Source organism: Vulpes lagopus, chromosome 7 (assembly GCF_018345385.1).
Source record: "Vulpes lagopus strain Blue_001 chromosome 7, ASM1834538v1, whole genome shotgun sequence".
In the NCBI taxonomy this organism is placed as follows: Eukaryota; Metazoa; Chordata; class Mammalia; order Carnivora; family Canidae; genus Vulpes; species Vulpes lagopus.
This window is the reverse complement of record NC_054830.1, coordinates 25,819,205-25,834,213: the sequence shown is the minus strand read 5'-3', so window position 1 is coordinate 25,834,213 and position 15,009 is coordinate 25,819,205.

Genomic DNA, 15,009 nt, shown 5'->3' with positions numbered 1-15,009 from the left:
CCCACTGGTCTCCCTGCCTCAAATTGTCCTCCAACTCAGCCAGCCCAGTACCTACCAGGGCCATCCTTTGAAATCCCATTCTGACTACAGCCCACCTGCATTCCCATCCCTGCTTCTAAATCCTTCAGGGCCTCCCATCACCCACCTAGGGAGAGCCCAGAAGTTTTGGATGCCCACAGGGGGCTGTATATTCTGGTGCACCATATCAGCCTCCTTTTTATCCCACCTTGTACTCCACAGGACTGTCCCTTCCCAGCACGCCCTAAGCCTCCCTTCTCCTAGGCTTTGAGGAGGCCAGTGGCTGGCAGAGATTCGAGGATTTTATCATCATTCTACAACCAAAGAGTTGCAGAGGAGTAGAGAGCACCATTTTACCTGGGTCCATGGTGGCCATTTTTGTTTGTTTTGCTTTGCCTTCTTTTAGATTATATCTTTTGTTTAAACAGTACTCGTGCATGGCTAGATATGCAAGAATACCAAAGACTAAGCAGTGAAAAAGTGAGCTGCTCCGGGACCCCACCCCCTAGTTTCCTGTGTCAGAAGCAGCCCCTCTTACCAGCCTATGCATTCTTCCAAGAGAGTCTATGATAAATAAGCACCATATGTAACCCTGAAAAATAAGAGTTTTAGCACGCTATATCCATAGACTCACTTCTTATCTTCCTTAATATATGAGGGATGATGTGACTTTTGACATAAGAAAGAGACCAGGGATGCCTGGGTGGCTCAGTGGTAGAGCATCTGCCTTTGGCTCAGGTCCAGATCCTAGGATCCTGGGATCGAGTCCTGTATTGGACTCCCCACAGGGAGCCTGCTTCTCCCTCTGCCGATGTCTCTGCCTCTCTCTGTGTGCCTCTCATGAACAAATAAATAAAATCTTTAAAAAGAAAGAAGGAAAGCAAGCAAGCAAGCATATGGCTGATTTTTGAAATTTGGTTGCATCTAACCAAGGGAATAAAATCAAAAGGGCCCTGCTTAAATGGGAAAACCCTCAAATATCCAATGAACCTCAGAGGTCTTGTTGGAATTGGTGGGGGAGGTGGTGAGGCTGTAAAGCCTTTGTCACCCCCCTCTTCTGAGCAGGGCTCGCTGTCCCAGGAAAACTCCCAGTTTCCAAGGTCCAAAATGGTCAAGTAGGCAATTCCCACATGAGCTTATTCTGGAGGAAAGGATCATCCTTTTGCCCTAAAGGCCAGCAGCATGGCTGGGACCTGTGCTCAGTGGAGGAGGCAGGGAAAGTGGACCAGACACTAAGTGAACTTGTCCATGGCTCCGAGCTCCCATCCTACCTCCCTACGATCTGTTCGCCTCCCAATAACCAGGATAGACTTCCTAAAATGGAAATCTCTTGCTATTGCCCCCCCTCACTAAAATCCTCAGTGGCTCCCCATTTCTCTTTGGGTAAAGACCCCAGTCCTTATCATATCTTACAAAAAGCCTTGTATATTTTGGCCTTCACTTACCTCTCCATTTTCAACCATCTGTACATTCTTGCCACGTCTAGTTCCTCAATTCTTCATGCTCCCCCCAGCTTCTGGGCTTTTGCACAGGCTGTCTCCTCCACTCCCATTACTCTTCTCCCCCCATTCACTTAGCTAACTTCTTATTCCTCAAAACTCAGCTTAAATCTTGCTCAATCAGGGAGGCTTTTTTTTTTACTAGGTTCCTCCAGTTTTTCTAGGACCCTCTGCCACACCTGCCCATGGTGCTCTCCACGTCTCTTTCCTAACCGCTATCACCTGTGTAGCTAGTCGTTCAATGTCTGCTCCTGCCCCCAACCTACAGCCTCTATGAGGACAAAGCTGTGTCTTCCTAAGTCACTGTTCCCAAAGTTTTTGTGGAATTATTTAAACTCAGGGGGCACTACTGTGCCGTCTTGGAGAAGAAGGCAATAGTCTTTACATAGTTATCCCCTCAAAAAAAATTTTTTTGGATCCAAAAGTAGTAGACATTGGGTAGTAGATTGTCATAATTTTTATTTTAGAAAATCTTCCCAATGGAAACACCTAACTTACAAAGTTAGGGAGTGATTTCTGCTGGTTCAAATTGGGGATTACAAAACAGTTGCTGGGGGCCCCTGGGGGCTCAGCTGGTTAAGCATGTGACTCTTGATCTCAGTGCATGTCTTGATTTCAGGGTCATGAGTTCAAGCCCCACGCTGGGCTCCACACAGCTGGGTGTGGAGCCTACTTAAAAAAAATTGACAGTGCTTTCTAGGGTATTCAAGTTTGTCAAGGAATATTCGAAAGATATAACCTGGGATGCCCCAGGGATACAAGAACTACAATTCAGCTAAGAAAAGGTAAACCTCAGGATGCCTGGTGGGCTCAGCGGTTGAATGTCTGCCTTAGGCTCAGTTCATGATCCTGGGGTCCTCGGATTGAGTCCCACATTGGGCTCCCCACAGGGAGTCTGCTTCTCCCTCTGCCTCTCTCGTCTCTCATGAATAAATAAAATCTTTTTTTAAAAAAAGGTAAATCTCAGCTTGAACTTGCCTCCTGCCCCAGACTTTTGGATATACTGTTCCCTCAGCTTAAAGCGCTCCTCCCCTCTTTGCTCCTCTTCCCTACAAATACGACGTCCCTGTCTCCATAGGCCTGAGGCTTTCATAGCCTTCCAACTCCATGCAAATCTCCTTTTCTCTAAGATGAATGCAACAGACACACACACACACACACACACACACACACACACACACACCTTTCCCAAGTATCTGCCCACCTGGCACATATTCTAGAGCTGGTCCAGATTCCAGCTGACTGGTGCAAGCCCATGTTCCTTCCTCATGAGCTCCTCAATGGCAGGAGAAAATCTGTTGTCATCTGTAAAAACTCCTTCTGCTGATACACTCTTCTCTGGGAAACTCTTCTACTTCCCCCATCAAATAGCCTGGAAGTTTCATTTCTTTTTTTTTTTTTCTTTAATGTATTTTGAGATTCTTGTTTGAAATATTTTAATAGTTTCAGAGACATTAGAGCTGAAAATATCCTCAAAGATGATAAATAATAATAATAAAAAGAAATAATAGTCTCATTTGTAGGGCTTGCTCTAAAGATTCATGGCATACACTCTCTCATTGAATTCCAACTATGTCACTAAAAAGGTGGGGTCTGTTGTCATCTCCATTTTATAAATGAGGAAACTGAGGCCCAGAGAGGTTGAACAACTTACCCACGGTCACACAGCTGGTGAGTAGTGGAGTCCAGCATGATTCTTCATGAGGCACAGTTGGCACAGGGCCTGTGGCTCATGATACTTTTAAGGCCACGGAAATACTTTCTTTCAGAATAAGAAGGAATGAAATTAAATTTTGGGTCGAAGAAAAAATTTTAATATGTAATATTAATATATTTATATTTATCCCAACATAGTTGTAAAACATAACTTCTGCTATTTCTTTATGGAAGAAAGGATGCATGAAGGCAAAGTGCCTGAGGACCGTGAAAATCATCATGTGGCTCTGGTGGGGTCAAAACTCAAATCAGGTGAGTTTGTCTTAAAAGTTCATGTTTTCACTAGGCTAGTCTGACCCCAATTTACAGGCGAGGAAATCGAGGTCCAAGGCCAGGCAGTAAATGAATGGCAGCCCCCAGCCTGGAACGCAGGTTTCCAGCAAGCCAACCACCTGCTCTGTGGTCCCACAGCACCACCTGGTGCTCTTGCTGGGGACTTCCCTGCAGTCAAAGGAGGAGCCTAAGTTTCCAAGATCTATAAAGAACTTATTAAACTCAACATCAAAGAAACAAACAATCCAATCATGAAATGGGCAAAAGACATGAAGAGAAATCTCACAGAGGAAGACATAGACATGGCCAACATGCACATGAGAAAATGCTCTGCATCACTTGCCATCAGGGAAATACAAATCAAAACCACAATGAGATCCCACCTCACACCAGTGAGAATGCGGACAATTAACAAGGCAGGAAACCACAAATGTTGGAGAGGATGTGGAGAAAGGGGAACCCTCCTGCACTGTTGGTGGGAATGTGAACTGGTGCAGCCACTCTGGGAAACTGTGTGGAGTTTCCTCAAAGAGTTAAACATAGATCTGTCCTACGACCCAGCAATTGCACTGTTGGGGATTTACCCCAAAGATACAGATGCAGTGAAACGCTGGGACACCTGCACCCCAATGTTTATAGCAGCAATGGCCACAATAGCCAAACTGTGGAAGGAGCCTCGGTGTCCATCGAAAGATGATGGATAAAGAAGATGTGGTTTATGTATACAATGGGATATCACTCAGCCATTAGAAACAACAAATACCCACCATTTGCTTCCACGTGGATGGAACTGGAGGGTATTATGCTGAGTGAGATGAGTCAATCGGAGAAGGACAAACATTATATGGTCTCATTCATTTGGGGAATATAGAAAATAGTGAAAGGGAATAAAGGGGAAAGGAGAGAAAATGAGTGGGAAATATCAGAGAGGGAGACAGAACATGAGAGACTCCTAACTCTGGGAAAGGAACTAGGGGTGGTGGAAGGGGAGGTGGGCGTGGGATGGGGGTGACTGGGTGATGGGTACTGAGGGGGGCACTTGATGGGATGAGCACTGTGTTTTATTCTATATATTGGCAAATTGAGCACCAATAAAAAATAAATTTATAAAACAAAACAAAACAAAACAAAGGAGGAGCCTAGCAAGAGGTTACAGACTCCGGCGTCTGCCCTGAAAGCAGCCACAAGCCAGTGGGTCCTTGGGCTCCACATTCAGCAGTGGGGGAGTCAGGCCAAGGAACATCAAAGTATGTGCTTTCTTTAGGTTTTCAGCAGAATTCACACATTCCCCCACCCTCAGGTTAATAGTTATCCCTGAGTTAATATCCATAAAGTGCTTAGATGAGCCCTGTCCAGTAAGAATATCATGTGAACTAAATGTAATTTGAAATCTACTAGCCGCATTAAAAAAAGCAAAAAAAAAAAAAAGTAAATTTCATTTCAATAATATATTTTATTTAACCCAGGGCTCAGCAAATGACAGCCTGTAGGTCGAATCTAGCCCACTGCCTATTTTTTTAAATAAAGTTTTATGGGCACATGGCCACGCCCATTTGTTTCTGTATTATTTATGGCTGCTTTTACACTCCAGCTGCAGAGTTGAATGGCTGTGGAGTTGAGACTGGATGGCCCACAAGTGGAAAATACAACTAGTCCTTTCAGAGAAAGTCTGCCAAACCCTGGTTTAACCTAGCAAGTGCAAAGTTGGTGATTTCAACATGTAACTCAGTATAAAAATTATTAATGAGATATTTTACAATTTTTATCGTGTTAAATCTTCAAAATTTCATGTGTCTTTTATACTTATAACACATTTCAAGTGCTCAATGGATATGTGTGGCTTACGACTACCAAATGCCACAGTGCAGCCTTAGAAAAACGTCTGCACGTAGCAAATATCACATTGGCGTTTATTAAATACATACAAAAATAAATTCCCCCAGAAGAAGTAAGCCCCAGCCTCCTGGGACATCCACTGTTGGTAATGAATCTCTTTCCTAGGTCTCTAGAATGATGCTAGCTATATAGTACCATCCTTGAGAGAATTGAGAAAGTAGTCACTTAAATCATGTTTGGTAGGGCTTGATCGATTTCCAAAATCCCAACTGATAGCCTGCCCTGGTGGCAGCCTGTCCTCTTCTAAGCAGCTTGCAGATTTGCTGCTGACAGAGATCACTGTCATCACAAGTAATACAATTCACATGTATAGTCAGGTACCTGATAGGCATTTTCTGAGCGTTATTTCATTTAATGACAGAAACAGCAGTGACCTCCCAGAGAAGCTGCCCTGAGACCCCATGCTGGCTTCAGTGTCTCCTCTGTGCTCTCAAAGTGCCCATCTTCCCCCATCCCAGCCCTTCTCAATCTGTACTATGAGATCTAAGAAGATGTGGCTCCTTATTCCTCAGGCGCCCAGGCCAAGCCTGACCCACAGGAACTGTTGGACCCTCGGTTGTTACAGACAATCAAATGGCCCTGGAGGAACCCAGGGCATTATTTGGTATTTGATTAGTGAATTCAGCAGGTTCTTGCCAACGCCTCTGTTGTGCAAGGCCACAGTGCAATTTCTAGCAGTCACACACGCACATTGGCCCTCGCTTACTCTCTGCCTCTTGCTCTTTCCAGTCAAGAACTTCCCCAAAGTTGATGGGGAAAGCCAGGCAAATGAGCCCAAATGGCAGCTGTAGGTGGCCTAGCTCTTCTGCAAAGTGGCAGGCTAAGAGGCAGACCAGGAGCAACACAACTCTCCCAGCCTTCACATATCCCGAAGTCATGTGATGTGTTCTCCCCAGCAGAATGTGACAGGAAGTGACATTTGGCAGTTTCAGGCTAAGGCAGGGTAGGATGGGTGTGTTCTCAGTCGACTCTGTCTCTTCCCTTGCCCCTAGTTGGATTCAGAAGGACTCGGGAAAGAACCCTGAGACCCTAGGAGATGGCAAAGCCACCAGATGGGAGAGGCCTGGATCCCCAGATCAGCATGTGGCAGGTGGCCCATTGAACATCAGAGTGCACTGTGCTGCAAGAAATACATCTTTATTGGTTAAAGCAAGTGGGATGCAGCGGCTGTTTGTTATAACACTAAGGCAAGCCTGACCCAGGCAGGCAGGGGGCCAGTGAGAGAAACAGCAAGTAACCATGGAAACTACTTTCTTAAACTGTGGGATACACTGGGGCCAGAGAGAGTAAAGATGGAGATATTCCCTCCTGTACGGAGCTCCGGAAGATCCTAGCAAGCCCCTCCCCGCCCAACTCTGCTGCTGGAGCACGTGGAGACTCCGCTGTTTCCCCAGGGAGAGCACCTAGCACCCCACCTCTTGATGGTGGGGCCCGAGCTCTGCAAGGGAGCTGAGGTCCCTGAGGACATCCAAGAGGCAGCAGGTGGGCCACCCTGAATCCCAGAGGTACAGAAAAACACTCACATCCCCACCTTGCTCAGCAGAGGAGACAGGGCTGGACAGAACAGAAGAAGGGTTGGCTGGAGTAGGGAGTGTCTCTGCTCAGCAGGGTCCTGACAGGCTGTAGGAAAAGGCAGGAGCCGCTCCCGAACCCCCATGAGCTCAGATTAGCTGGTCTGTTCGCCGTGGAAAGTGAAAGACGCTACTTTTGATGTAAAAGACATTCATGATGGGCTGGCACCTGGCATAGGTGGGAGCCCTGGCATCCTTCATGACGTCCCCTGGAACAAGGCAAAGGCCTAGTTGGGCTGGGGCTACCATTCCTCCCTTCCCTGACCACCTGTCCTACCACAAGAGCCCCCTGAGGCTTCCTTTTCCTGACTGATCTCTTTCTACAACCACAACACTCACATTCTCTGTCATATCCCCAGGGACACAAGGTGCCTGACATATATTAGGTGCTCACTTAACCTTTCTTGAATGAATGAATGAATGAATGGACAAGAATCCAAACCCAGGCCCCCTAATTTCAAACTGAGCCACTCTTCCATGCTTGTTCATTTGCTAACTCATGTTGGGGCAGAGCTGGGCTTCAGGGACTCTGGATCTCCCTCTCCGGGCTGTCCCGAATGAAAGCGTCACATGTTGAATGAGTGAATATCTGTCCTACCCACCTCATGGGGCTTTGTGAGAAAAATTTCTGTTCAGGGTACTTTCCCATTTGATCTCCCCAAAACTCTGTGACATTGGAAGGCAGGTACTACTATAATCCCATTTTTCAGATGTGGAAACTGAGGCCAAGAGAAGTTAAGGTTCTTGCTTGAACTCAGCTCCCAAGTGGAGGAGCCAGGATTTGAACTTGCACTTCCTGATTCCAAACTCAGGCCTCATTCCCTAGTCCACATTCATTCATTTGTTCATTCATTCCATGGTCACCGAGTAGTAGCCCTAAGCTGGGGGCTGGGAGGGCATTAGTAAAATTAACTAAATTCTGGAGCCCAAAGGGCTCCCTAGGCCAGGCAGATACTCAAGGAATGGGGACACGGTGGGGCCAGTGCGTTTGTAGACTCAAAAAGCTGTATAACCACAAGGGTGGACTCACACCCACCAGGAGGACTTTCGGAGGACTTCCCAGAGGTGGTGACATGTGAGTATTAGCCAGCGGAGGAAGAGGCAGGTACGTTACGGGTGGAGAGATGAAAATGTGCAAAGGCCTGAAGGTGTGAAGGTGCGTGGCCCCTGCTCGGGACAAGGTGAGCCTGAGGGACGGGCCGGTGCCCGCGGGGTGACAGGACAGGGCTGGGGAGGAAGGCCGGGCCTGCCCGCGGAGGTCTGGAGTGGCGAGATGGTGGTGGCCCTTACCGATGTGCCAGCCGTACTCCCAGGATGACAGGACTGGGTACAGAAACTTCTCCTCCGGCTTCTGCCGATGCCGCTCCCGGAGGTACGAGGCCCGGCCTTGGCCGTCGTGGGAGATGCCCTGGAAAAGCAGCTTCAGGGTGCCGGGGGGAGCCCGCCTCATTTCTAGGCCCTCCAGCTTGGTCTGGGCCGCCGGGCCCCCTGCGGCTCTTTGGGCCTCCCAGGCTCTGCCTTCCTTGGGCAGCGGGCCCCGAACACCCACTCCCCTGGACAGCTGACCCCGAAGCCCCTCGGTCTCAGGGGAGCTGGCGGCTGGCCGGAGTGGGGCCCGCTGCAGCCGCTTCCTGGGCACGGGCCCCTCCTTCGGGTACTTGTGGCCGTAGGTGACCGTCCAGGCGACCCGGGCTGCGGTCTCCCTCCGGATGCGCTCTTGCCAGCAGGCTTGGCTCTGCGGTTTGCTGCAGCGCTGGCTGGCGCTGGGACCCCTCATGGCGCTGGGGGGACTGTTCTGCCCGCCGCCCTGTGCCCGTCTCCCAGGATACGGTTGCCGGGGCCGAGCTGCGGAGGAGGGGCGCTCCGGGACCGGGTGCTTGCAGCCACTGGGACCAGCAGGCCGGGAAAGGGAGCAGAGGCTGCCACAGCCCACCCAGGGGGCCTGGCAGGAGGCTGTAGTCTGCCCCAGAGGGACTCAGGGCCCAAGCCTTTCCCCCTCACACCCGGAGGGTCCCAGGGAGGTGCGTGGGCAAACCCTAACATGCACCTCCTGTGCACCAGGCACCCAAGGGGGCCCAAGGGGGCCCAAGGTGAGGCCCGGTGTCCACCATCAGGAAGCCCTGGACGCATGGCTGGGGCAGTTGCCAGAGAAACTCTGGGCTCAGCCCCTCAGACCCAGCTCTGACCCTCGCCAGCTCCCTGGCATCCCTTGAATATCAGAGTGCCCGCGGGAGTTACCTGTGGTATAGAGAGAGTGACAGAGAGGGGACAGTGCCCGGAGGGACTTGCCGTATAGAGAGAGCACCGGGGACAGTGCCTGGCATCGGGGAGGCCCTCCATAGATGTCAGCTGCTAGGCGCCAGCTGCTGTGCCCGGTTCCGTCGGCCTCTTCCATTGCTGGGGCTCCCACTAACCTCCTTTCCAGAAGGGGGACGGGAGGCTTGCGGAAACTCCAGGCCAGGGGGGCCCCAGGCAGGCAGGACGCTGGTGTGTGACAGGGGTCTCCCTGCCCGGCCTGGGCGGGAGGCCTTGTGAGCCATCCCACCCAGCGGACTCCTCAGGTGACTCACTAACAGGCTCTCTTCCCTCCTAGATGAGGAGGCCGAGGCTCAGAAATGTTCATTTGGCCACCCTGGGGTGGACATCAAACCCTGCACCTCTGTGTTACAGACACACAGCTCTCCCGGGGAATGGGACAGCATCGTGTGAGAGGCACAGAGGGAGGGTGGGGGGCAGAGGAGGACCCACCGGTCTCCCAGTTGCACCATAAAGTCAGCCTCCAGGATCCTCACACCCTCTGCTCTCCCACCAGGGCCCTGCAGCCCTGAGCAGTGTGGATCCCGGGGAAAAGGAGGTTACCCATCATGCTGGGGCGCCCCTCACCTTTCTGGTCCCCGCTCAGCACGCTGTCGCTTATTCATTCAAAATAGACTCATTTGCTCTTGACACTGTTGCTAGACACTGAGCCAGGTACTGATGCTTCCTGCCCTCAGGGTTTCATAGTCCAGAAGGGGAGACAGACTCATAATCAGGTGGATGGGGAGCAGGGGGTTGGGGAGATGATCACGGAAGGCTTCCTGGGGGAGGTGCCATTGGAGTGAGCCCTGAACTATGAACAAGAATTAGCCAAGCAGAGTAAGGGAAGAATGTTGTAGACTGGGACTCTCAAGGCAAGAAAGGGCAGGGCTGCCTGGACTGCCCTCTGTGCCTCAGTGTTCCCAGCTGTAAAATGAGGGCTATGAGGTTTGGGACATTTGGGAAGATTCAGAGCCAGCTGGTTAAGTAAAACAGCCCGGGCCTGACATATGGATCCTGGCGCCCTCACCATGGTCATCCATTCCTGTGCCATCACCCGTGTGATCCAGGCTTCTGCACGCCTGGCGCTGCAAGGGAACAGCACGGACATAAGGTGTCTTCCTCACCGAGCTTGTGCACCTGCGTCCTGTCCTCTTCACGCAGCATCTCTATGTCCAGAGGGGGTGTTGTCTGGCATCCAGGTGGTGCTCAAGGAAAGGGCCAACAGGCCGCCTGCTGCCTCGGGGCGTGTGCACCAAGAAGGCAGAGAGGAAAGTCAGGGGAGCTGTGAGGCTGGGGCTGGTGGGGCTTGTGGGGCGGCCTCCGATCCCAGAACTCAAGAAAGCCTCCCTGCCCCAGACCGCCTCAGCCCCAGGCAGGAGGGGCAGGGGCCCCGAGCGCGAGGGCAGAGGTGGGTGCGCTGCTCCAGGGCTTCGGAGGCCGGGTGCCTCCCTGACCGCGGGATTCTCTTCCGCGCAGCAGTTCGCGTGCCCAAGGCGACCCCTGGCGGTCACGACGGTAACGACAGTCGCAGCAGCGGTCTTCCAAGCCGCAGGCTCAGCAGCTTGGCCAGAACCCGGGCTTGCTGAGGGGTGGACAGGCTCCCCTAAGAGGGGAGTGGGGTGGAAGGGTGCAGAAAGGCACCCCCAAAATACTGCCTTCCAAAGGACTAGGGACAGAGGTTGGCTCACAAGGAGAGTCGCCTTCAGATTCCAAGTGCACAGGGCTCAGCTTCATGGCCTCCTTCCCACACTCAGGCTTTCTGGCTTTTTTTTTTCTTTAATTAAAGATTTTATTTATTTATTCATGAGAGACACACACACACAGAGAGAGGCAGAGACACAGAGGGAAAAGCAGGTTCCATGCAGGGAGCCCGATGTGGGACTCGATCCCGGGACTCCAGGATCACACCCTGGGCCAAAGTCAGATGCTCAATCACTGAGCCACCCAGGCGTCTCCAGGCTTTCTGGCTTTTAACAGAGCCTTGACTATTACTGTGTGATGTTGCACAGGTCACTTAACCTCTCTGAGCCCTGGGAAATGCCCCTGTGAAAAATGGGGATAATCCTAAGACCAGTGCCTAACATTAGTGTTACTTATATTTTGTTTACTCCAGATTATTGATTTAACACTCATCTCGATCAACCCCTGGGGAGGTGTGCGGGCAGCCCCAGGCCTGTCTCTGGCCTAGATCTCTGCTACGAGAAAGCTGTCATTGAAGCTTGCACACCAGGGGAGGCTGGTAGGTGAGCTGGGGCCCTCCCCCATGCCCCTGACTCACCTAGCTCTCCCCCAACCTTTCTGGCCACTCCTTCAAGCCACCAAGGACCCACCCTGCTCTAGAACTGCCATTGGCCACCCCATCCACTACCACTGTGACTCCCAACCCAGTTTTCAGTCCTGGGCTCTGTCTCCAGGCCAAGTGCCTCTTCTATTTGTGCCCTGAAAGTAGCCCTGAAAGTAGCCCCTTCCTGGATTTAAGATCTCTGTACAGAAGAATCCTCTTAAGCACCTTTCACCAGTAATCATAATTCTCTGAAGGCTTATCATGTATTAGATCCTGTGATATGTTCTTTACATACATTTTGTCAATGAACCCTCAGAACACCGTATGGGGTAGGGTCTAGTATCCCATTTCATTGGAGAGGAAACAGAGGCTGTGAGTTTTCTGTGAGAGTAAGTGATCTGCTGGAAGTCATGGCAGGGTAGGATGAACCCTCTGGCCCATGCTTTGAACCACCATGCTTAATAGAGGCCCCACAAGCCTCTAACTGGGGTACCCTTTCCTTGCCAAGATTCAGGCAGCCCCTATTCCAGCAGCTCTGGGTGGGGAAGGATTTGGCCAGCCAGTTGGAGGATGGATGTGTGGGAGGATCATTCTAATCTTAGAATGGAAGTTTCCCACTTTCTCATTTTATGGATGAGGGCACTGAGACTCCAGGAAGGCTTCGTGGAGGAGGTGCCCTTTGAAACCTGAACTATGCACATGAGTTGGCCAAAGCATAAAGGAAGAATGTTCCAGACTGGGACTCCCAGTCTGTAAGACAACACAGGGTAAGGCTGTCTAGACTGCCTTCTGTGCCTTAGTCTTCCCACCTGTAAAATGAGCGCCATGAAGAAGTTTGGGATATGTGGGGAGATTAAGGGCCAGCCGGTGTCTGAGCCGGTAAGCCACAGAGCTGGGATTGGAATCCAGCCTTGAACCGCAGTACCTGACCTGCTGCTTTCTGAGTGTTTCTCATACATCAGGCTTTTCTGGCTGCTACCAGTGCCAGCTGCTTGGAGCTGGGCCCGAGGTTGGCATTTCCGGGGCGTGGCCCTCTGCCAAGATTTCCTTTCTTGAAGACCCCCCCACCCACCAGGGTTCAGCATGAGCTTTGCACTAAGAACGCCTGCACCGCCCGGGAGAGGCATTCTGATGCCTTTGGGAAGACGGTGGCTATAAAAGGCTCCAGTACTCTTTCATCTTTGAACTTTGTCCTGGGGAGATAAGCAAGTCCAAAACACGAAACACCCTTGGATGCAAGCCATCAGGCTCATACATTCCCCATCTCCTGCCTGCCTGCTTTGGAGAACTCTTGAAGAGAGAAAGGGTGTGGGGTGGGCCACCCTAAATTCCTGGCATATGAGTTGGTCTCCTGTGGGCTCAGGGACCCAGACAAAAGCCTTATCACAAAGCAAAAAGGATCCCTTTGTTTCACAGATTCCTCCCACCGTGTGTTTGGTCAGCATCCTTAGGACAAAGCCAGAGGGGGGAAAAATCGAATTCAGGCTTGCCTTAAGCCACGGAACAGTTTGACTCCCTCTTCGACTTATGATTTGCCATTGTGAGGAGAAAAAAAAAATAGCTAAACAAGATGTGTTTCTGGGAGAGAGTTTTCATTAGTGGAATATCCTGATTGCAAAGCCCCTTCCCCTTCCAAGTTAGTGGGGATTTGAAAAGATTCCATTCCTTTCCTAGACCTTGTTTCCATCAGATGGAGAATTAAGCCCAAAGAGCGCTTAAATTAATGAATGAGCTTGTTCCCCATTTTAACATACAAACTTGGGGGGGGGGGCGGTGCGTGGCAACAAGAGTCAACCATTCATTTTGCCATTTCCGTTTATTCTGCTAATTTTTAAGGCTGTGCAATTTTTAGGGGAAATTAAATCCCTAGTGCCTGACTCATTTTACACCAGGCTCATCAAGATGTGGCTTTCGAGGCCGCTTTGAAGTCTCAAGACTAGACGTGTGGTCCAGGGCCCACATGCCTCTTAGTGCACTGGAAGCAGACATAGTAATACATGTTTCCTTCTTGGCGGCGCTGCCGGGGAGGGCTTTGGGGCGGCGGGGGGAAGCTGGCTGAGGGAGAGGCAGGCCTCGGGGCCTGGAAGGGAACGAGGCCTTCTCTGGGCGGAGGGTCCCTGCAGGTCTGTGCCATCTGCTCGAACCTCTGTTGGCCCCTAACCAGGGATGCCCCATGAGCTCCTGGTAGGAAAGGGGCAAAGTCAACAGGGAAAAGCCAGAAAGGGCCTGGTGCCTAGTTTTAAAGTCACCGAAGTGCTGGCACAGACAACAGCCTGTGCCAACGGCAGGGAGCCCACGGGAACAGGCAGGTAAGAGCCGCCCAGATGGTCTAGCCGCTGACCAGCAGAGGGGTGTCCAGGTTCACCTGGGTTATTTGTGATGTGACAGGCAGGGGCCCACCCTCTGGGGCAGCCCTGGATGGCTAATGTCATCTCTGGTGGATGCTGGTCACGGAGAGCAGCAGCCAAGGCTCCCAGCTCCCAGTGAGACTGCATGAGATCCTCACAACCACTGGGGAGCATGGGCTGAGAGGTGAAGCAGCCTCCCCAAGGCCATATGCCACCGAGGGGCAGAGCCAATGTTCACACTCTACCAGATGCCCAAGTCCAGCTGTGAACACAGAAGTGCTGCCTCCCCGACAAAAGCCAGCCAGACATCAGGGTATTGAAACCAGTGGCTGTGGCCCGATGCTCCTCCGTGAGCAAGGTCAGCATCGCTTGGCAGAGCCTGCGCTCCCCTCCCTCCAAGCCCAGAGACCCCTTGGGAGTCCAGGGACAGTCATTCTCGGCCCAGACCCATAAATAAGGGTGCTCCCTCCAGAAGGAAGGGCAAGGGAAAACCTCCTTTCCTCCCACCTCAGAGGTAAACAAGCCTCCATCCTGATCAACAATCGGAGCAGGGAAGAAACACCCAAAAGGAATCCAGTCTTCCTTCCTTGACTTTCCCTCTACCCCTCACCGCCCGTGGAGGAGGGCTAGGAGCCCAGGAGGGACCTCCAGGGGCTTATATGGGGGCTCCCGGTGCCCTCCCCTCTGTGTTCCTGCTCTCATCGAGGTATAACCAGGGAGGCAGAGCATCCACTTTGTTGTCCAATGGCAGTGGGGGCGACAGGTGACAGAGCTTCTTGTTTGAGTCAACTCCCTAAAATGACCATTTCTCACGTCACTGGGAAAAAGGCTTTCTCTCCCAGAGGTGGTGTTAGGTGTCGCGGCCCATGTGCCCCTTCGCCCAGTGCCCTCTCCGCCAGGCCCCAGCCGCTGGACTGCCTGGACTCCCCTAATGATACACGCGCAGTGGGGGGCTCGCAGGAAAGCCAGCCCCCCCACCCCCCCTGCAAACAGAGGCAAGGCTCGCTGTCAGAACTAGTTGCTAATCTGCGTCCTTTCGGCCAGGGGTAGGGAGAGCTGGTCAGAGACTCAAACGGTTTATTCAGAACCTTCTAAGGACACCAAGG